The 24,442-nt window shown below is 41.2% G+C and overlaps 1 long non-coding RNA gene across 1 annotated transcript in view; it reads left to right on the forward strand.

The window, feature by feature from the left end:
• LOC148000394 (uncharacterized) overlaps positions 1-23,285 on the forward strand; it is a 49,193-nt gene extending 25,908 nt beyond the window's left edge. Inside the window, exons 3-4 of the long non-coding RNA XR_015639679.1 lie at positions 19,357-19,540; positions 21,240-23,285. This is a non-coding gene — a long non-coding RNA (uncharacterized LOC148000394). The remainder of the gene's footprint in view (positions 1-19,356; positions 19,541-21,239) is intronic.
• Positions 23,286-24,442: the final 1,157 nt, after the last annotated feature.

Below are 24,442 nucleotides of genomic sequence, written 5' to 3' on the forward strand. Positions count from 1 at the left end.
TTCTTTTACATATGTAGGTGCCCTTGTATTTGGGGCATAGATATTTAGGATTGAGACTTCATCTTGGTGGATTTTTCCTTTGATGAATATGAAGTGTCCTTCCTTATCTTTTTTGATGACTTTTAGTTGAAAATTGATTTTATTTGATATTAGAATGGCTACTCCAGCTTGCTTCTTCTGACCATTTGCTTGGAAAATTGTTTTCCAGCCTTTCACTCTGAGGTAATGTCTGTCTTTGTCTCTGAGGTGTGTTTCCTGTAGGCAGCAGAATGCAGGGTCCTCGTTCCGTATCCAGTTTGTAAATCTATGTCTTTTTATTGGGGAGTTGAGGCCATTGATATTGAGAGATATTAAGGAATAGTGATTATTGCTTCCCGTTATATTCATATTTGGAAGTGAGGTTATGATTGTGTGCTTTCATTCTCTTTGTTTTGTTGCCAACATGATTAGTTTCTTGCTTCTAGGGTATAGCTTGCCTCCTTATGTTGGGCTTTACCCTTTATTATCCTTTGTAGTGCTGGATTTGTAGAAAGATATTGTGTAAATTTGGTTTTGTCATGGAATATCTTGGTTTCTCCATCTATGTTAATTGAGAGTTTTGCAGGATACAGTAACCTGGGCTGGCATTTGTGTTCTCTTAGGGTCTGTATGACATCTGTCCAGGATCTTCTGGCCTTTATAGTTTCTGGCGAAAAGTCTGGTGTGATTCTGATAGGTCTGCCTTTATATGTTACTTGACCTTTTTCCCTTACTGCTTTTAATATTCTTTCTTTATTTTGTGCGTTTGGTGTTTTGACAATTATGTGACGGGAGGTGTTTCTTTTCTGGTCCAATCTATTTGGAGTTCTGTAGGCTTCTTGTATGCCTATGGGTATCTCTTTTTTTAGGTTAGGGAAGTTTTCTTCTATGATTTTGTTGAAGATATTTACTGGTCCTTTGAGCTGGGAGTCTTCACTCTCTTCTATACCTATTATCCTTAGGTTTGATCTTCTCATTGAGTCCTGGATTTCCTGTATGTTTTGGACCAGTAGCTTTTTCCGCTTTACATTATCTTTGACAGTTGAGTCAATGATTTCTATGGAATCTTCTGCTCCTGAGATTCTCTCTTCCATCTCTTGAATTCTGTTGGTTATGCTTGTATCTATAGCTCCTTGTCTTTTCTTTTGATTTTCTATGTCCAGGGTTGTTTCCATGTGTTCTTTCTTGATTGCTTCTATTTCCATTTTTAATTCCTTCAACTGTTTGATTGTGTTTTCCTGGAATTCTTTCAGGGATTTTTGCGATTCCTCTCTGTAGGCTTCTACTTGTTCTCTAAGGGAGTTCTTTATGTCTTTCTTGAAGTCCTCCAGCATCATGATCAAATATGATTTTGAAACTAGGTCTTGCTTTTCTGGTGTGTTTGGATATTCCGTGTTTGCTTTGGTGGGAGAATTGGGCTCCGATGATGCCATGTAGTCTTGGTTTCTGTTGCTTGGGTTCCTGTGCTTGCCTCTCGCCATCAGATTATCTCTAGTGTTACTTTGTTCTGCTATTTCTGACAGTGGCTAGACTGTCCTATAACCTGTGTGTCAGGAGTGCTGTAGACCTGTTTTCCTGTTTTCTTTCAGTCAGTTATGGGGACAGAGTGTTCTGCTTTCGGGCGTGTAGTTTTTCCTCTCTACAGGTCTTCAGCTGTTCCTGTGGGCCTGTGTCTTGAGTTCACCAGGCAGGTTTCTTGCAGGGGAAAAATTGGTCCTACCTGTGGTTCCAAGGCTCAAGTTTGCTCGTGGGGTACTGCCTAAGTCCTCTCCGCTGTGGCAGCAACCGGGAAAATCTGTGCCGCTCCTTCCGGGAGCCTCCGTGCACCAGGGTTTCAGATGACGTTTGGTGTTTTCCTCTGGCGCCTGGATGTGCACAGAGTGCAGTCTCTTCTGGTTTCCCAGGCGTGTCCACCTCTCTGAAGGTTCAGCTCTCCCTCCCACGGGATTTGGGTGCAGAGAACTGTTTATCCGGTCTGTTTCCTTCAGGTTCCGGCAGTGTCTCAGGCGCAGGGGTCCTGCCGCTCCCGGGCCCTCCCCTACGGGAACCCAGAGGCCTTATACAGTTGCCTCTTGGGCCAGGGTTGTGGGCAGGGGTGGGCAGTGTTGGTGGTCTCCTCTGCTCTGCAGCCTCAGGAGTGCCCACCTGATCAGGCGGTGGGGTCTCTCTCCCACGGGGTTTGGGAGCAGAGCTGGTCATGTACTTTTGAGCATGCAGCCTGCCCTTAAGTGTGGGTTATATTCCCAGTGAGATTCCTTTGGGAGGGGTTGTCAGTTAGAGATGGCTTCTTGTTAGTTATGAGAGCTTGTGTCCACTTCCCTCTCTCAGCACTGGCAGTCCCGGTGTGGACCTGTGCAGGTCCTGTGTTCAAACAGCAAATTTTAAACTCAACCCATCCAGAAAAATACATTTCAGAGCTATAATCATTTGATGCTTAGATGTCATGAGGGCTAGCTATTCTTGGTTGTTACTTTGACTACATCATAAATAAACTAAATATCTAAAATGGAAGCCCAACCTATGAGCAATTTTTTACTTAATTTGAAGAAGGTAGATCCTCTTATAATCGAGACCCTTGGGGCAGGAAGACAACTTTAATCTGGATCAAACCTTCTGTTGGAAGCCTGTATAACGTTATAGAAGAAGGAAGCTTTTACTCTTTGCCTGTTTGCCCTCACTAGGAAGTCCGTTCCTTCACTGGCATTAGAGTTCACTTCTCTGGGATTCCACAGTATAATGAAGACCAGCTGAGACATTCATCGCTTGGACAGAACAACTCCTGGATTTTTGAACTTTCCACTCACAGGATTAGCTGGCCTGCAGCCTGAAAGTCATTTCTGTAAAGTCTCTCTTTCCATATGTATATGTATATGTATATGTATATGTATATGTATATGTATATGTATATGTATATGTATATGTATATGTATATGTATATGTATATGTATATGTATATGTATATGTATATGTATATGTATATGTATATGTATATATGTATATGTATATATGTATATGAGAGAGGGATATTGATCCCATAAATTCTGTTACTCCAGAGAGCCCTGACTAATATAGATCCTGAGGAATCATGATAGAAAAATATTAAGCATCTCTGTTTTTCATATTACGGAAACAAGCCCAACACTGCAACTTGTAACAGATAGCAGTGACAAATATGAAGTGAGATGTTGTTTGTTCAGTGCAAAGTTCATATGTGTGAGCCATATCAGGGAAGCCACATGATCCATCATAGGGCAGTACCACCGGGGCATGCTGGATTCCTTCCAGGCATTCTGAAACCTTTCACTGTTCTTTTATTTGTTGCAACTGTCCACATTCAGTTTCATGATCACATGTGGGAATAACAACCCAGGTTCCATTTATACTAGGACAGCAGCCAAGAATTGTTTAAACATATCATTGGGCTAGAGGTGGAGTCCCCTGCCAGTGCATATGCCTAGTATGTACCAGACCCTGGGTTTGATTCTCAGTACTGGAAAATCCAAAATGTAACTTACACTCTAAGAGTCAAGATAAAATTACATCATACATTATCAATTAAAAGCAGAGAAAAAGATCAAATGTAGCTTAGTAGATTACAGTCATGCCCATAGCAGCTACGAATCCAATTGTGGTGGGTATTCTTGGTTGTGAACTTGGCTACATCTGGAATTAACTAAGACTGAAATACCTGGGCACATCTATGAGAGGTATGTTTTCTTAGTTGAATCATTTGAAGTGGGAAGACCTACTTTTAATCCAGGTCTTTTGAGGTGGGGAGAGCCACCTTTAATCTGGGTCACATCTCCTTTGGGTAGCCTATATAAAGGACATAGACAAAGGAAAGTTGTTCTTTCTGCCTGCTTGTTCTTGCCCTCACTAGCAAATCCATTCCTTCACTGGCATTAGAGCCTACTTCTTCAGGATCTGGGACACACTGAATACAAGATAAGACATCTATCTTTGTGGGCTGGACCACTGCTTGATTCTTGGGCTTTCTGGTAGATAGCCATTGCTGGACTAAGCCCATAGGCCATTCTAGTGACTCCTCTTTTTATGTTCATTCTATAAGCTTTGTTCCTCTAGAAAATCCTGACTGATAAAATAATAACCACGCTGAATATAGGTGATTTTAACATTAAAAGAAGAGAGGTTTGAGAATAAAGGGTGAAGTAAGAAGTAAGATTCAAATATATGTTGTTTATACGTAATACGCTTTATTTAATGACAGATTCAAAGTAAAGCTGTAGAGATCAGTATTACAAGGTTATTGTGAACATATTTTCAGGGTGCTGGATACATAGGGTAGGAGGCAATAACACTGGCCTTGGGCTATTTCAAGTGTGTGTGTGTGTGTGTGTGTGTGTGTATAAGAACTGTTTGTTCTGTGCAAGCCTGATGATCTGACTTTGATCTGTAGAACTTGTGTAAAGGTGAGCGTTCCAACTCCACGAAGTTGTCCTCATCCTCTGCATGCACGCAGAAATAACAAACAAACATCAAAAAAGGGACAAACCTAACCAGAAACCGGAGGTGTGGTGTGGTCTGGCACTCTGTGCTCATCAAGGCCTCCAGGCTCACTCAGGTTTAACAGCCTCGACTGTCAAGGACGCTTATGTGAGTTTGGTCATGTGTCAGTTAGGGCATTTTCTAGGTATCTGTTTTCATACATATATTCCTTGATACTGCTGATGATATAAGAATGTATTGATTTTCCCAGTCAAAGTTCAACTTCCTAGGAAGATCTATGTCTGATTATTTCCTAATTCCTAAAACTCTATTTCCCAAAAGTTCACCCAGGGGCAGAAACTATCAGTTAGAGCCTCTTTACAGTGGTCAATTTACCACAACCTAGACTTAGAGGTTAGTCTGCATTTTAACATGATCCTATGTTTTTAGTGACTTTAGCAATTGGGTAATGAAATCACTCATTAAACAGCGAGCATTGCGGAAGGTGGTTGAACACGCCTATGATCCCAACACTCAGGAGGGGAGGCTGGAGGAATGCTGCGAGTCTGACTCCAGCTATGTGAGCTACAAACTACTCAGGACTATAGTGAGAGCTTGGTTCAAAAAGCTAAGCAGGGACTGGAGAGATGGCCCAGTGGTTAAGAGCACTGACTGGTCTTCTAGAGGTCCTGAGTTCAATTCCCAGCAACCACATGGTGGCTCACAACCATGTGTAATGGGATCTGATGCCCTCTTCTATCACGCAAGCATACATGCAAATAGAGCACTCAGATACATAAAAATAAATATTAAAAAATCCCCCAAATAACAACAACGACAAAATATCACAAGCCCCTTTTACTTTTATCAAGAGCATTTGGTGATCTGAACCACTTGGACCTCTGAAGGGATAATGATATGTCTTGGGAAACAAAATTTTCTTCTGAAGGAAGAAGGAAGCAGTCAGAACTGAAGAGATTCTTGGGAGGCTTAGAAGAGTTTGTTATTCAAGTTTCTGTCCTAACCTTTCCTCCTAGGGTTTCATAGGATATTGGAGCAAGAAATGTGTGTGCAGTAGATAAAGGCTAACGGGATCAATGAGCACTGTGGGACCAGGGCTGGAGCTCACTAGTACAGCATTTGCTTAATATGCAAAAAACCTTGGGTAGATTCCTAGCATCACAAAACCAACTCCAAAATAAGAACAGTGCCTTGACTTGAGCATAGACAGACAGGATATGCCTACTTTGCAATGCTATCACTGTGAGTAGAGGGTAGTGGGAATTCCAGGATTTTAGCTGCTTTGGGTCAGGGCTCATCTCAGATCTGAGGGAGAGTAACTGAAGACAAGGCCAGTGTTTTCAGAGACATGGCTCAGCTATAACTGGGAACTCCAAGAGTGGGTGAGTCTGCGAGGGTCCAGTGGAAAACTAAAAAAATTAAATGCATTTCTTATTTTTATTTCTGTGTGCCTTTGTGACTGTGTTTATATTGTGTGCATGTTTCCACAGAAGCCAGAAGAGGGCTCAGATCCCTTGGGGTTAGTTACAGATATTAGAGAGCCATCCATCTTCAGTGCTGGGTTACCACCTCAGTCCTCATGATAAAACAGCAGGCACTTTTAAACTGCTGGCCCATTCTCCAGCCCCGAAAAATTATTATTTCAGTTCAGGTCCCCTATTAGCTTCTACATGTGAAGGGCAGGGAAGCTCCTAGTCTCTTTCAAGAACAACTTTGGGTTCGATTACTGATCGTTGTTTTTTTAACCTTTGGTTACCCTAGATAGGAATTTTTTTCTTTAAAGGTTGGGGTGTAGCTTGATATGTAATATGCATAGTACATGCAAGGCCCTGGGATGCTCTCCAAGCAAGCACAGCACAAACAAAGCCCTAAAAGTCCAGGAAACGATGGTATTGGAGCACATGGGCCTACCTCCTTTTGCTCACATAGCCGGTTACCTGTTTCGCTTCTTGCTTTCCTTGATTTTGGAAAATACGAAATTCATTACTATCCCCTTGAAATAGATCACTGGGGTCAGTGTATGTGTTAAGTTCTCTGTATCTCCCAATTCACCTTTCTTGATAACAGAGCTTGTAATCAGTTGAACTCCAGACCACCACGGTTCTCATCTTTTCTCTGATACTTTACAAGTTTCCCCCTAAGAACACTGTATTTGCTCTTTAGGATTTGGGCTGTGTACTTTATTTTCTCTGTGGAAGGACCCAGGTAAAGTTTAAATTACAGCTAATTGATTGAGGCCAACGAAGAAGATAGAAAAATTTAATTAGTTTTTTGTGCAAAGTAATGTGTATTAATCTGACTTTCTTACACTGGAGACTAACATATCTTAACTTAAGGTGCACACAGAACGCTCTGTTTAAATACGCAGGGTCTGAGTTCATTCTCTTAGCTTATTTTCTGTCTAGACAGAGAAGAGAATCAAATCCCTTTTAAATTATAAAATTGTTCTGTGATTAGATATTATGCCTGTCTCCTGAGGTATGCAGGGAACTTCATAAATTGTTAACGCCTGTTAATGCTTGATTTATTCAGGACTCAGGGAGCAGCCGCCTCTGGTGGCCCCTGCTACAGTATTAGCCCACATGTTTCCAGGGCTGTGTGGGGCAAGTTTTCATGCAGGACCCCTACCCCAACATTAAGCTATTAAGGGTCAGGTTTTTCTGCCTTAGCTATTTCTGCAAGTGCCAGGACCTAAACCATAGGTAGAGAAATGCAAAGGCATCAGCGGCTTCATTGCAGTGAACATTCAGCTGGGGCAGGAAGTTAGTGAGGATTCTTTATTTCTGCATGGCTCTACTTGGTAGTTTGGGTATCATTTGAGTGTGTTCCTTAAGAATTCACATGTTTGGACCTTCAAGTCCAGGAGTGTGGTTGAAAGGTTGTGAACTTTTAAGAAGTTGACCCTGGTGTAGATGGTCTCAGAATGGTAGTATTTCTGAGACCTGAGTTTGAGTCCTCATGAGAACAAGTTACAAGGGCAAGCACAGTCTCTGGCTTCCTGTCTCAGCAGAAGATTGTTTTCAAGTGTGTTGCCACAAACCAAGTCTTTACTCTGGTGCTAATTATTAGGACTATCTGATCTTGGACACTCAACATAGACCTGAGATAGAAGTATCGTTATTTTTAACAACATTGCCAAGCCTCAGGCATTTTCTTGCAGTAATGGAAACTGAAATATTACCTTTTTCTACCTGGAATAAGTTTAATCATGTATAATTCCAATGCACTCCCTCTGTTGTTTCTCATTCTGCTCCAGCTCATTCACTGTTGTTTTGTGCTTCCTGGGATCAGTTTTGAAACAAACTATTTGAGCCCATGGCTCGTGTTAGTCCCTACTCTGGGGCAGCTCAAGTGAAGACAAACTGATTGTTTATTTGCTGGCTTATGTAGGTTGATCCTTGACACAAACTCACAGTTGATTAACACTTGTCTGTGACTATTGAACGAATACCTTGGCTAGCCTCTTGTGTGCTGGCCAGGTTTTAGCTATTGAATGGGACATACAGAATATCTGCCATTATGAATTCTCTACACATACCATCCAATCATTACCATAACTTCCTGCGTCCATGCTATTTTTACAGTCAGTTCTGGGAAAACAAATGTGCTTGAGGAGTCCCAGCTCTTCAGAAGTTTACATGTAAAGCAGATTTCCCCCTCCTCCTAAACACTGCTAACTTTTTCTTCTGGCAAGTCGTGTCTCCTTTACGTTTATTTTCAATTTTATAAAATTTTAGGGGGCTGGAGAGATGGCTTAGTGGATAAGAACACTCAAAGCTTTTCCTAAGGACTCAAGTTTGGTTACTCACACCCAAATCAGTTGAGCAATTCCCAACTGCCTGTAACTCTAGCTTCAGGGGGAATTGGTCTCTGTGGGTACTTGCACACAGATGACAGGCACATACATAGTATATCTATCTGCCTGTCTTAGTTAGGGTTTTACTGTTGTGAACAGACATCCTGACCAAGGCAAGTAGGAAAATATTTAAATGGGGCTGGCTTACAGGTTCAGAGGTTCAGTCCGGTAATCATCAAGGCAGGAGCATGGCATCATCTAGGAAGGCACAGTTCAGGTGAAGCTGAGAGTTCTACATCTTGCTAGTAGAATACTGACTTCCAGGCAGCTAAAATGAGGCTCTTAAAGCCCATACCCACAATGACACGCCTACTCCAACAAGACCACACCTACTCCAAGAGGGCCACACCTTCTTATAGTGCCACTCTCTGGGCCAAGCACATACAAACCATCACTCTATCTATCTATCTATCTATCTATCTATCTATCTATCTATCTATCTATCTATCTATCTATCTATATATCTATCTACTAGGTTTTTTTGTGTAGCCCAAGTTGTTCTAGAACTTACTATGAAGACCAGGCTAGCCTTAAACTTATTGAGATCCACTTGCCTTTGCCTTCTGAATCTCTTGAATTCTGGGATTAAAGGTGAATACTCAGGATAAATAGGTTTTATTTTGTTTCTTTGGTGGCCACTGCTTGTGATTAAACAACACACCCCAAAATGAGAGCTGAAGTTTCTTTTCTCTGCCTTATCTGCATGGTGGCAATGCCTCAGGGCATTAGGAATCTGAATTGGTTTCTGATGCCAGAAAATTTGAAGCAATGCAATTGGTCTGAGGTCTGGGGTTTGAAAATCTCCAGGTAATTTATTTATTTACTTTATTTACTTAGTGATACAGGATCTCTCTACAGAGCTCTGGCTGACCTGGAATTATGTAGACCAGGCTGGCCTCCAAATCACTAAGATCTATCTGTCCCTGCTTCTTGAGTGCTGGGATTAAGGACATATACCAGTGTGCCCAGGCCTCCAGGTAACTTTAATGTGTAGCCAGATTTGAATACTTTGCTCTGGGTGCCTAGAGAAGTTTGATCAGCCTGTTTTCCAGGAAGTTACATCATTTGTCTTCTATCCTTCCATTTCCTCTAAACTGAAGGCTGTTTGTTTCTTCTATACTATTCATCTCCATTGGTCTTCCTTGTTTCCATATTCAGAGGGAACAGGAACCATCTAACAGCAGCCCTAGAAGAATACATGTTTGTGTTAAACTGGCCTAGAAGTTCTTTGATAATTTTGTAGTTCCAACTACATATGATTTTAGTGCCCCTGAATTCTATGGTCTGTGGACACTGCCAAGTCTATTCTCTATGTCTCTTGTATAAATGTAACTTTTATTATATGATGAAATGATGAGATGAGAGCTGCTTGAGGCCAGAATGTTTCCTTCTCTGTTTTAACTATTCCTAGGCCTAGGCTTAGAAGCATCTGGCCTCCAGGAAATCTAATCTTCTAAGCTGATTGATTCAATCCAGCTTCTCTTGACTTCTGACTGAATTGCTCTGTCTGACCTCATACTAACTTTAACAACATGTTCTAATCTTTTGGCCCCATCTCATTCTCTGACCTGTTCTGTTTTTGCTTGTGTCTAGCTTGTTCTTTCTAATGCTCCCACTCTTTCTCTCTCTCTCTCTCTCTTGTATATGTAGCCTTCTTTCTTCTGCTGTTTTTGTGTGAGTTGGGCATATCCTGTGACTCATTCTGTTAAATCTTTCTCTGATTTGTCACTTTGTCTCTTCATCAATTAGAGTCCACTTTCAAACATGACTGCTTTCTTCTACAAACTGAATTTACCTTCATTGTTAGGGATTAAAATGTATATTAAAGGTGTGCCTATATTCCAGCTAGATCATACTATATAATCCAGAGTATATCTCTATTCTGGCTGGATCATATCTTTGGGTGTGATCCCTTGTTAGAGCAGTCAAGTTGCTGGATTAAAATTCTTCTATGCTCTCACATGGCTTAAGACATGGATACAAGCCAGTCCAAGGTCCTTCCAGATTATCCTGCTAGTTAGCCCCAGTATTCAAGCAGATAGCAAATTATATGATGTAAATCTCCTGAGACCTAATTTTAAAAATAATTTACTTCTTTGCTGTGTGTGTGTGTGTGTGTGTGTGTGTGTGTGTGTGTGTGTGTTTATGCGTATTCCAATGTCAAACCATGAATGTGGAAGTCACAGGAAAACTCAAAGGGGTTAGTTTTCTATTGCACGGGTCTTGGGGATAGGACTCAGATCATTAGGTTTTGCAGCAAGTGCCTTTTACCACTGAGCCATTTTGCCGGTCCTAGTGTAAGACCCATTTCACTCTGCATACTTTATGCAGGATTTTCTTGTGAACCTCTCTATTCAGTTTCAGAAAGTGAGGCTGGGAAGAGGTAGCTTTCTCCAAAAGCTACTGAGCCATCTCCACACTTCCTTTTCTTACTTCCCTGGTGGGACATGTATTAGAGGATGCTAATGGTCATGGAAGGCAGTTGTGGTTCAAATGACCTCTCTCAGCAAATCCCAAATTGGTTAATGGTGCTGAACTTTGAACTTCCAATTCAGGGTTTTTGGTGCTGTTTGATGTTAGTTTAGCTTGAAACCCAGATAGAGGAATACAAGATAATTCTTCCACAAAGTCCCTCATAATTTTTTAAAAAATTCTGTCATAGGAGAGAAAGGCACAACAGTGTTTTGAATGCTTTAGAAAGATGGCTCCCTAGATGTGTGGGGAGGCGAGACCTTTGGAATGGTTGAGTTGTAAGTGTTCTACCTTCATGAGTGGACTGACTATCTTACACCTAATGAGTCTGTGGATTTAGGGTTTTCCGAGAGGTGGCCTTATTTTGAAATCAAGCTCCTTCTGGTGTGTCTGCTCTCTCTTTCCATGTGCTGGTCTTTACCCTGTTATGCATCAGGAAGCTGTGGTTGGATACTAATGCCAAGCTCTTTGACCTCCTCATCTCCAGCATTGTGAGTCAAGAAAACTTCCATTCTTTATAAATTACTTAGTTGATAGTCTTGTGTTAAAGCAACATAAAACTGATGGGGGCACAGAGAATAGGATGAGAGACCTGTGGATACCAATGATGTCAGCAGCATTTGTTCATAGAAGGACTGAAAGCTCAGCTCTGCCCTTCTCTCATCTTTGCTTCTGTCTTGGGGGGTGACTGAATATGAGGGGAAGTTGTTATTCCTTCTTGACATACAGATTTTTGAAGGAAAAGTTTTGTTTTTATATTTAAACAAATATGATTCTTAATGCAAAAAAATATAAAATTTAGGTAACTTGGAAAACAATCATGAGGAACTGTCTGTTTGTGACAGCTTCTATGAGGTTCACTACTTGTGCCTTTGGTTAGTGGGAATACAAGGCTTGATGCTATTTACTGCTTTTGTTTACTACACTGCAAAAATTCTAGAAGACAGATTTTATAGTATATGGTTTTATATATTTCTTAGCGCTGAGAAATGCTAGTTTATAGGCTCTTCTCTGTTCCTTGGGAATGCCTCACACTTTCCCAATATTGGAAGCCATGTAAGGTGGCTTGGTGGATAATAGCATTGCCACCAAGCCTATCTGTGTGAGTTGGACCCTTGGAACCTATGTCGTATAAAGAGAGAACTGACTTCTACAAGTTTTCTGACAGCTTCACATTATCCTCTAACCTCTACATTGTGGGTGTTCCTTACTCTAAAAAAATAATGCAATAGCAAAAGTATCCACCATTAGATGTAACTATGTGGTACAGCACTTGCCTAAAACATACAGGGTCCTGAGTTCGAATTCCAGCACTGCAAGAGAAAGAAAAAGGGCAAAAATGAGTGTGAAAAGTATATAAATGATGTATATATAGATGTGTAGTTTATGATGTGGTGAACAATCCAGTTGGTACAGAGTAAGACTGAACAAAAGGGAAAAGAGTATTTTCAAATCCTTTGGCCAATGAATCCCTCACAGAGAAGTCTTATTTACTTATTTTCAATGAGTCTCTCGAATTATTATTTCATCTCTATGTTATTTGTACCTTTATGGTGGTAAGGGAAATTGAAGAAGAAGAAGACATACATACAGTCTTGAACCCATTTGTTTGCATTTTTTTAAACACTGACACAGAATTGTATTCTTTATGTGCAACACAGGAGTACATATGTGCAATGAGTAATGATCATAGTTGTCGGCATCTTGAACTTAGGTCATTTCTTTGTCTCTCAATCAGTATTTTAAAATAAACAATCGTGATCAACCATAGATGTATTCACTAATAAGCTACCTTAAAATGCATTCTTCTTTTAGGTGGCTGTCCTACAAGACTATCCTTTAAGTTAAACTGCTATCGTCTTTATGGGTTCAGCTCTGCCTTCTTCCAAAATATTAACCTATCTCGGATTGCTGATTGTTGCCTTTTCCTCATTGAAGGAGGTGCAGAGAGAGTCATGGGACCATCACCAGAGTGTCCAGCCATCACTTTCAAAGAGTTGTATGTAGTTCTGGTCCCAGAATTAATTGTGTGTAGCCCCAGGGTCTCCCAAAGGGGCTAGAAGATATGAATATACTTCAAGAGAAAAAAGAGCTGAATGAAATGATATGAAAATGGAATTCAATAAAGATATAGAATTGATGAAGAAAATCCAATCTGATATGAAAAAGTCATTAAGCCAAATAAAATTTACCAATTGAGTGGATCATGTGGAAAACAGAACGTAAAGGCTGGAGGACAAAGTAAAGAAATTCAATCACTCATTTAAAAAAAAATCAATGTAAAACTTAAACACATATTAGCAGAACATGGTAGAGCTTTGGTATACAATGAAAAGGCCTAACCTTTGAGTTATGGGGATAGAGGAAACTGAAAAATTCCATGATAAGGTGTGCAAACAATATCTTAACTAAACTCAGAGAACATTTCTCAAAACTAGAGAGATACATATCAAAATACAAGTGTCCTACAGAACACAAAATAGACAGGAATAGAAAAGAGACCTACATGATATGTTACAGTTAAGACACTAAAATCACAGAATGAAGATGTCCCCAGGGAATAAAGACAACACCACACTCACATGAAGGGGAAATGGGGAAACAAGGTGGCAAAAGGCGTAGTCTAATAAAAGGTTGCTTTTAGTCAATGTTCTGTCTCTGTGAAGAAACATCACAACCATAGCAACTCTTATAAGGAGAACATTTATCTGGGACTGGCTTATAGTTTCAGAGGTTTAGTCCATTACTGTCATGGCAGGAAGCATGGCAGTTGTGTAGGCAGACATGGAGAGCTGAGAGTTCTACATCTGGATCCACAGGCAGCAGGAAGTGAATGTGATACACTTCCTCAAATAAAGCCATGTCCACTCCATCAAGGCCCCACCTCCTAATAATGCCACTCCCTATGGGCTCAGGGAGGCCATTTTTTCAAATCACCACAAGATTTATGAAGAAGACATTGGAAATTTATGATCTTCTAATCTCTCATTTTTTTCTTAACTAGAGAAGATGGTAAAACACAGGTGACATGAAAAGATGGGGTGGAACTTCTTAGGACTAAAGGTTGAAGTAGAAATAGGAGAAGGGAGGGATGAAGTGAGGATATAAAAAAAGCCTCCACTAGGTTGCAAGCTTATTACAAAATATAATGCATAAAGAGAGTATTTGAGCAGAATGGTGGACAGTGCTGATCCGACTTCATTATTAAGTTAAAAGCTCAGTGCCAGGTATGGGATACCTCCCTATGAGTTAATGGTCAGGGAAGCCTCAGAGATATTCAAACCCACATGGTCTATTGCTTTTTGTCTTGGTTGCCCCCATAACTTTTTGGTAAGATTGTATTGCTAAAGACACTACTTTTGGAGTAAGATATAGAGAAAGCAATCTGACCCATTAGGAAACTCTCAGTGATGGCTATCTTCTGTAATGCCAGTAAGATGCTATGGAGGCTACTGGGGTGAAAAAAAAGACATCAATACCTTCATGCTGCAATACTGGCCAGGTAAGATATGCCCATTGGTGAAATAGCAGTGTGGGGGTAATCAACCACTTTCTAATTGGATATGAGGCCTGCTCTCTAGAAGGGACTTCATGTCTGGTGCTGTAAACCTGGTTATGGGTGGAGAGATCACAGGTCCTACAGGAGGAAATCTACAGTTACTGTTTTGCAAAATAGTCATGCTGGGAAGGTGTCTTCCAAATAGATATGTACAATAACCAAATAGTTTTGCATTGTTCTTAACTTCGTCAGAAAAGTGCAGCAGACAGTGGTTAGTGCAGCCTGACAGTTGATTGAAGTCCAGTCTAAGAATCTGGGTGCTCAGCTGTGGGTGAATCACCTGCATTAACTTCTCCCCATCTGATGCTTGGGGAGAATCGGAGAAGTGGGTGGACAGATTGTAAGAGCTGGCAGATGAGGAGACGTGTCATCTCCTAAAGCTTCCAGACGTGATGCAGCTGTTACATCAACTCACAGCATCTGTGTTTACCCGTGTAATATCTGCATAAGATCAAGACAGCTAAAGTTCTAGCATGGGTAGGTGAGGGGACCTTGAGTCTTCACCTGTAGTGGAGGAACTATTAGCAGTTAACAGCTGCTGAGAAAGGTCACTATGCTATGTTTGTGGCCACTGATAGATTGCCCATGCTCTAGTGGATGGCCTCACATTCATGGGCGCTAACGGAACTCAGGGGCTTATCAACAATAATAGAAAAGGAGGGTCTGATATTTGGAGGAAGATGGGGAATGAAGTGGTACGTACTGTTGGGAGGAGGTGCTGGTGGATGGAAGTGATCAAAACACATTGTATAAATGCATGGGGTTTTCAAAGAATAAATGAAAGATGAAATACACAGAGAGCTGTTGGAAAACATCTTCCATCTATATCTGGCCACATGCTCACACACATACACCTACCCCCCCCCATCCAATACTATTATTAGATGCTGATTCCTATAAACTAAGTTTTTGTGGTGCTCTAGTCATTAGCCAGTCCTAGTATCTTCTGTTCCTCTACATTTTGTGTGTGAGTAGGCATGTCCATGCATACATGTTTGTGTGCATGTATGTGCACATGTACATGTGCATATTAAAACCAAAGGTTGACATCTTCCTCCTGCACTCTCACCTTAGGTTTTGAAGTAAGGTCTCTCACTGAACTCAGAACTGACTAGTTTCATTAGACTGGTAGCCTGTAAACACAAGAGCTCTTCTTGTTTCCACACATCTAGTGATGCACTACAGGTATGTACCACAGTGCCTGACTTTTTGACATAGGTGCCAAGAAGGCACTTTATTGGCTGACACATTTCTCCAATCTCCCAGTCATTTCTGTTATTTCAACAAAGGATCTCTCTGTGCAGCCCATGTGAGCCTCAAATTTGCTAAGTTCCCAGACTGATTTTGGACTTGTATTTCTTCTGCCCCAACTTCCAAAATGCTGGGATTTCAGTTGTGTGTTTTTCACACTCATTCTCTATTTTTGTTGTTGTTGTTGTTTTCTCACTGCCCATAATCAGTAAATTTCCACCACCAGGAAGCCAGGGATCTGGAAGAGGAGAACTGTGTTTCTTTAGTGTGTGTATGTGTGTGTGTGTGTGTGTGTGTGTGTGTGTGTGTAGGAAACTAGGCTTTATTTCTCCACTATCTTGAAGTGTCTTTCAAAATATGAAAGGAACACACGTCTAGGCAGACAGAATAGAAGATAAATCTGAAAGGATGGCAATGTGCTCACGCAACCATTAAATGAGTAGCCACTTGTCAAAATTGCCATTTATAGTTTAAAATTGCTTTTGATTTATAGTCTAGCATTCTTTTATAACTTTGTAAAAATACCTTGCTAGTCACTTAAGCTTTGATTTAAAGTGATATTATTTCCACCTGCATGGAGGGCTATTTCCTTCTTGGGAGGCTTGTTAGCAATTACATATGTAAATCTATGCACACTTTCTTTTGATACATTCTCTTGGGAAAAATTACACCACAAAATTATTAATGTACATGAAAACAACATTTAAAATTCCCAGAGGATAAACGATGCATTGAATATCTTTACATATTTTAAGGCATTCACTGATATCAGTGGAAGGTGGTAGAGATAGGGAAAGAATATTAAAATAATAATTTACCCTATTAAGCCTTTTAAGAAATGTGATCAGTGAGTATCTTTATACATACCAGAAGAATCCCCAACAGTATGATGGAGATAAGTCTCTCTATTAGTTAGGGTTTTATTGCTGTGAAGAGACACCATGAACATGGCAACTCTTACAAAGGAAAACATTTAACTGGGGTTGGCTTACAGTTTTAGGATTTAGTCCGTTATCATCAAAGTTGGGAAGCATGGCAGCATTCAGGCAGAGATGGTGTCGGAGAAGGAGCAGAGAGTTCTATATCTTGATCCACAGGCAGCAGGAGACTTTGTGGCATATAAGGCATGGCTTGAGCAGATGAGATATCAAAGCCCTTCCCCGGTGACACTTTCTCCAACAAGGCCACACCTCCTAATAGTGCCACTCCCTATGGGCTACTCATTCAAACACAGGAGTCTATGGGGACACATCTATTCAAACCATCACAGTACCATGGACTCTTTGTTCTATCTGTTGTGATGCTTATGCTACACACATTTTCCTGTGTGAAGTAGGATGCATAATTTTTTTCCAGTATTCGCCCTTCATTTTAGCTGTTGTTGTTCCTCTTCCCCTCCCTCTCCACTATACCCCCTCTGGCTCTCTTCCCCCTCTCCCTTCTTCTCCTCCACCTCCTCTTCCCCCTTCCTTTCCTCCTCCTTTTCCAGTCTTTTGACACGGGGTCTCTGTGTAGTCCTGGCTGTCTTGGATGTTGCTCTGCAGATCAGCCTAGCCTCAGACTCAGAAATCTGCCTGCTCCTGCTCCACAAGAGCTGGGATTAAAGGTGTAAGCAACCACAGCTTTAATTCTTCCTTCTCACCATCATGAGTGACAATCATACCCCTCTTCCTTTTCCTCTTCTTCTTTTTATTCTGTCTTTTTCTTGACACAGATTCTGGGATGTAGTCTAGGCTGGGTTATCCATCTTCCTGTTTTAACCTCTTGAGTTGTGAGATTACAGATATGTGTCACTGTGTCCATATTACTGTCTAAATTTTAAACACTAAACAATATAAACATTGTTCTGATGATAATTATAAAGTTAAATTAATTGATCAATATCTTTAACAGGAACTCCTTGGTGTTAAGATGTCCTTTCTGGAGATTGTAGGTATACAGAGAAGAACAGATACAGGAGGAAGGAAGTACTCAGAAAAGGAAGTAGAAGATCTTGGAGTCTATAGAAGAGGAAAAATTACACAATAATTACTCTTATTGGAGAAATCAGGGAAGACTTGCTAGGATGGGAAGCTCTGCTGAGATAGATGATAGATAGACAGACCTATTAGTGATGGGATTTCGATAGAAAACAGGACATTTCATGGTTAAGACTGTAACAGAAAAATGATTCCATTTAGTAGGGAGGATTGCAAAGAGAGATGATGGAGGTGTATGGCTTGTTCTGATCCCCACTGTAAGGGATAAGCATCTTCAGGAGTCCTGAAAATACATTGGAGAAAACAATGCCTAAGAAGCCTTCTCAGGGATCAGGCACGTCTCTCTTAGTTTCACATACACCCTCTTCCTGATTGTCACTCTCTGGGCTGTCTTCCACTGGCAGGAGATGGCCTTTTACCCAAAACAGATACGGTTATGATTGGGAACAGGTGGACGGGTATATAAAGCTTCCAACAGAGGCAGATCACACCTGAGCAACAATGGATTATGATTCAAGATGGGTGTAAATATAGAAAGGTGATTATTCATCAACTTAAAAATCTCCACAGATATGGGGTGAAGAAGCTAAGGTGCCAGGGAAGTTTCAAGCTATTTTGTTCCTCTCACAGGCACTTCTGTTCTGAGCACAATCCATAGGTTGTGGTTCTGAACATGTTTTACAGAAAAGAAAATATAAAACTTAAGATGATCTTTGAGAAAAACTGTACTTGAATGTGGACTATTTCTCACAGGATTGGCCCAGGCAGAAGCCAGGATGAACTGAGCTCTGCAGTGCACTGATCTGTGCCTGGTGTTCCAGAGAAAACTGGCTTGAGGTTGGATTGGAAGATGAGGAAGAGATGGAAATGAGCTACTTTTAAAGGGAGCCTTTGCTATTCCTATGTCCAGGGAGGGAGCCCCATCAACTGTTTTTAGCAAGACCAGGGTGACATCAAATGCCCTGGTCTACCTGTTTCACAGAAAGGCCACTCAGAAGAAAGAAAGATGGGATGCTGGCTCAAGACTTCCTTGTCTACTTGTTGCTGCATTTTTCTTGCATTAACACAATTCAAAACAAACTTGATATATGCTACTGCATATTTTGTATTTCTTGGTGTTTTTAGTAGGCAATGATGCATGTCTGATGTTGTTACTATAAGAAGCATTTGTCTAGCCAAAGGCTGTTGGCATAGAATTTAGTTCAGTTTAGCTGAAGGTTCCCAGGGCAGTCAGTAGGTAGCAAAGGTGAGAGAAAGGTCTGGGGCTTGTTTTTCTGTAGTCTCATTTCTACTGAACTGCATGCGATCACATGCTTTGATTTTTCTAAACTGTCTACATGCTGTAATTGCCTTAATAATTCTCACCCCTTTATCTGTTTGGATAGTGCAGACACTGAAACTCTAATTCTGTACAAGCTGACAACACTTGGAAGGTTGCCATTCCAGAGGGAAATGGGAGACACTAGCAGCTTCTTTCTATGTTCTTGTTATTTTCAAATGTCTCTAGTTGTTTGTCTCAGGTGTTTGAAAGAGGAGGTTTGAAAAGAGCAGAGTATCTTCTTCAGTAGCAATGTATGATGGCTCTCAGAATCTATCTTAGACTCTTGGCATTTCCTAGGAAGCTCTGCAAATCTTTCACAGTGACCAGACATGAAAGAACCTTCCACAGTTAGCATGATTTTGTTTCCCCAAGGAGATGACATGGGAGATGGTTGTAAATAGATAAAGACTGAATGCTTTGTTTTAATAATCAGGGATGGATACGATGGCACTTGCCTACAATTTGGCACTTGAGAGGTAGAAAGAGGAAGCACGGCCAAGTGATTTCTTCAAGAGGCTTCAAGACATTCACCTCAGCCTTGTGTGGCATCAGTGTCACTGGTATTCTGCTGACTGCCTTACGAGAAGTCCCTCTTACGCTTTACCTCAGGACAACAGGTATGAATTGGGGTTCTCCCCTGGCCTCCAATGCTCCTCTGAGTGTACAGAACTGTTGTTCTCTTTCTGAGTCAGGGTTTGTATTCCTGCACAAAACATCATGACCAAGAAGCAAGTTGGGGAGAAAAGGGTTTATTTAGCTTACACTTCCACATTGCTGGTCATCACCAAAGGAAGTCAGGGCAGCAACTCACATAGGACAAGAACTTGGAAGAAGGACCTGATGCAGAGGCCATGGAGGGGTGCTGCTCACTAGATTGCTTTCCCTGGCTTGTTCAGTTTAGTTTCTTATAGAATCCAGGACTACCAGCCCAGGGATGACACCACCTACAATGGGCCTCTCACCCTTGATGACTAATTGAGAAAATGCCTTATAGCTGAATCTCATGGAGGCATTTCTTCAACTCCAGCTTGTGTCAAGTTGACAGACAAAACCAGCCAGTATAACTGACTTCTTGCCAACTTCACACACAAACACATCACTATTAAGCCTCAACCATTACTTTCTTATCCATCCCCAAGATCTAAATAACTTTAAAAGTCCCACGGTCTTTATACATTCTTATATATTAAAACTTCAATCCATTTAAAATATTCAATCTCTTGAAATTTCAAGTCTTTTTATAATTCAAAGTCTCTTAACTGTGGGTTCCACTAAAATACTTTCTTACTTCAAGAGGGAAAAATATCAGGGCACAGTCACAATCAAAAGCAAAATCCAACTCTAAGCGTCCAATGTCTGGGATCCATTCATGATCTCCTGGGCTCCTGCAAGGGCTTGAGTCACTTCTCCAGCTCTGCCCTTTGTAGCGCACACCTTGTCTTCTTGGTTCCAGATGCCTACTCCACTGCTGCTGCTGTTCTTGGTGGCCATCTCATGTACTGGCATCTTCGAAATACTGCTGTCTTCTGCTGCAACTATATAGCATGTTCATAAATAACCTCTCATAGGCTCTTTTCATGGCGTTAAGCCTCAACTTCTCTGCATGTCCCCTTCAGTTTTGGGCCTTCAACTGTCACTCATAGATGATCAGAGCTACAGTCACACCTCCCCTCAGCGTACACACACACACACACACACACACACACACACACACACACACACACCTACCTCTCACTACATCTTCAATCTAGGTCCTTTTCTCTTTTAAAAGGACCCATATGTATCTTTTCTAAGCTAATTTAACTGTCTTGGGTGCTGGGAGAGATGTTGGGTGCACTTGTCCTGCCCAAACTACACTCATTTCTCCCTCTCCTCAAGTTTTGGGTACCAGATGCTTTTGTAGAGCAGTGGCTCAGAAAAATACCCCTTGTTACTCAGCTTTCTTTAGATGTGACCAAAATGCCCAAGAGAACAATGTAGAGGGGAAGGATTATTTCACTGATGTTTTCAGAGGTCCTAGCCACAGTCATTTGGGTCTGTTGATTCTAGACATGTGTGATACAAGGTAAATTCCCCCCTAAATATTCTTGATCCATGGTTGGCTGAATTCATAGTTGCTGAACCCAAGGATACAACAGCACCAGTTTCATGTTGAAGGTCACTTTTGATCCTGTTCTTCAAAGGCTGGTCATATCCTGATAGCTATGGTCTGTGAGGAAAAGCCTTTGGCTCATACTGTATGATGAGTGTCCTGGGGATGTGGGTGCCATGAATATGGCATACTTATTAGTACTTTCATTTGTGTCCTCACACTAGAGCACGGGCTTTATGAAGGCAATGCTTTGGCCAGGCTGAAGACCCATTATGTTGACTTGCTTTGGTAAGTTGAGGAATGGAGGGATCACAAGGAGAGGTGAACATTAGAAGCTTTGGTGAAGCTGGGCTGTGGGGATCATGCCCCTCATCTAGGCTTGTAAACATGCATATCCAGAGCAGCCCACACATTCTCTTACTAAAATGCCTCTTGAAAATCATGCCAGATTTGGAACTGTGGGACAGAACAGCTTTTACTATGGCTGGGCAGTGACACAAGGTTCCTGATTGCCCATTTTTGAAGGTTAATTGCAAAGCCCAGCAGCTGCACTGTGCCCAAGCTCACTGGGCATATTTGATTGCAAGGGAACATACCTGTGACCATTGTTGTGAAGATATGGCAAACCCAGTATAGACTTCCACAGAGGTTCAAGCTCATGCTCTCTCACCAAAATGTTCATCTGGAATAGTCAGGTCTTCACTCCTTAGCTACTTCAGGGACCATCAACATTCTCTGTATGTGCGGAGGCTCCATTGTCAGGGAAATATGCTCATTCCCGTTGAAGATCTTATACTTTGGGATAATTTATTTTATTTTGGGATGAAAGCCTATGTAGGTATCAATGTTATGTACTACCAAATTGTCTTAGAAACATCCATTATCCGACATTTTTATGCATCTAGAATTAAAAAAAAATGAGACTCAAAGAATCTTAACTTGAGTCAGAAAATTGGACTTTAACATCTACCCAAGAATTCATGAAACTCAAAGGGAGACAAGTACAAATTCCAAATTAAACTGGTGATGGATTTGTAGAAATGCATGGGTTTCATTCTGTCTCTGCAACCAGGTCTTTAAATATGATATAGGGCCTGAATACATGAATCCAATTCATCTCAGGAATCAGCACCAAGTTCAGAGGCTGGAAGGATCGATGCTATTGGAAATGAGATGTCATAAATCAAGTGTGATCAGATAGTTATGTAAATCCTGGCTCAGGCTGGAAAGGTCTTGAGTGAGCGGTTACAGCATGAGGCCACCAGCAAAAACCCCTTCCTTGCAGGGCAAAGCAACCTTGTGTTTATACTTGGGAGCTGGCACCCCCGAAGCAAGCCTGCTAATGGCCATGTCCCTGTCCACACTGCAGGACCACAAAGAGGTTTTCTTTCAAGCAGGTGGGGCGACAGCAACATGGTGCTGTCAGGTCCTGGATGAGCAGTTGGGTTCATCAGTAATGTATGTGCCTTGGGAAGCAGTTAGTAGGGTATCTAAAAGCCTTGAACAGAGTTGAGGAAGGTCGAATGTACATATCACAAATTTGGTAGAAAGATTATGTGCCGTTCTCCTGCCCAAGTCTGCAGTCCTGAACAGACATCAAATTGGAACATATGAGGTATTCTTTTCCTTGTTTGTGAATGACCTTGATGTAGTCTGATCTGGCCAGTATCTCAACGTTGTATCTTTCCTTTTCCACGTAGCTTTTCAGTTTGAAGGCAGTCAGTTATGATTCTTGGGGGGTATTTCATGAACAGTACAACCCACAGCTTCCAGCAAAAGTATGACTATGAAATAAATAATCCTGAAAAGCATACTACAGAACATTTATTGAGGGATAATTAATCACAAAGCATAGTAACTTCTAGTACTAGTAAAGATTAAATTCCGCTATAGGTAAGAGAAAAGCTTCATTTGGCTGTGGCTTAAAAAGGTTAAGTCTGCCTGTCTCATGTGTTTCTTCTTAGAGGAACTTGGCATATCAGCAGCTTGGTGAGTATTAGTAACTCAAGCTGCTTCTACCTTGTGGCTCTGCTGTCCCATGCATTTTGGTGGCTTTTTAGACTCTGGCCTTTATGTTCACATTCCAGAAAGCAGAAATGAGGAAAAGAAAAAAGAAAAGAGAAAAATAGAGGCATTTTCTCAGAGGCTTCCTGTATACTTGGTCTTAAACTCTTTACCTTGAACTTTGTCTTGTGACTGCACTGAGAAGTCTGTGTGGCTAGAAAATCCAATATTTTAGATGGTTCAGTTAAAAATAGAAGATAAATGACAAAATAAAGACAAAAAATAAAAACAAAACAACAAAAAAAGAGAACCCTCTTGGGTTTGGAACCCATGACTTTGCACGCCGGAGGCAAGTTCTCTCACTGTGTTACATGTGCTGCCCTGCAGCAGGGGACTCTTTAACTAAGGAGAAGGGGAACAGATGCTCTTCCTGTCATCTGTCTCTCCCTTGTTCTATAGAAGATAGAGTCTGCTCCATTGGGCCACATATCTGAGGAGTGTTGACAAACAGTGACAAAGAATAGGAGTCTCTTTCACAAGTTTAGAGACACAAAGCACCTGCTCTGAGATCACACAGTAAGGGCTAGAGCTAGGGCGGGAAGGTGGCTCCTTCTGACTCACAGCGAAGTGATTCTTTCTCTCCCTCCTCTATCAGCAAGCTGTTAGTGTGGGCAGGTGGGAAGGGATGGCAGGGAAGTCCTTTATTGTCCACGTAGCTGTGAGGCCATCCAATGTCTGCATGTGTTTGTCACGTGGATTGCTTTTTATAAGGGATGATGCTGATTGTCTATGCAATGGTCTTATCTGACTCCTGACAGGTCAGGTCCAGATCCAGCCCATGGGCCAGGTTCAGAATATAGACTTTTACCTCATCCTAGGATGCCAAGGATCAAAACAATAAGGGATTGCAATGTCAGAGAATTTTGTTTTTGTTTTGATGAAAAGTGGTTAATATTGTAGGCCCTGGCTTTAAAACCCACTGTAGCTTTGCTCTTCCCTTCAAGATATTTTATGTGAGAATTATTTCTTTATACTGTTTCCATAGAGAAATGATGGCGAAGAGACTTCCTCAGTTTTAGTGACCTTTATTCTGCTATAATCCAGGATGGACTTCATCCAAAAGAAACTAGAAAAATCCCAAACACACTCCCATGAAATAGCAGTGAGACATCAGAGTTATAAACAGGAGCACATGCTTGTGCATGATTCTTGATCAAACCGGGACCAGGCCTTTGCAGCAAAATAGTAGGAAAACCCTGGAGCAGGCTTCTGAGGATGGGGAAGGGTATTTGTTTGTTTGCTGGAGAGTACTTTTAGTCCAGAAGGATCATTTAACCTATGCTTGAAATGTATAATGTCATGAGGCTTCAGAATGCCAAAGAATAAGGTCACAGCTAAGTGCAAGGTACACTTGAAGGAACAC

This window comes from Rattus norvegicus, chromosome 16 (genome assembly GCF_021556685.1).
Source record: "Rattus norvegicus strain SHRSP/BbbUtx chromosome 16, alternate assembly SHRSP_T2T, whole genome shotgun sequence".
NCBI classification, from domain to species: domain Eukaryota; kingdom Metazoa; phylum Chordata; class Mammalia; order Rodentia; family Muridae; genus Rattus; species Rattus norvegicus.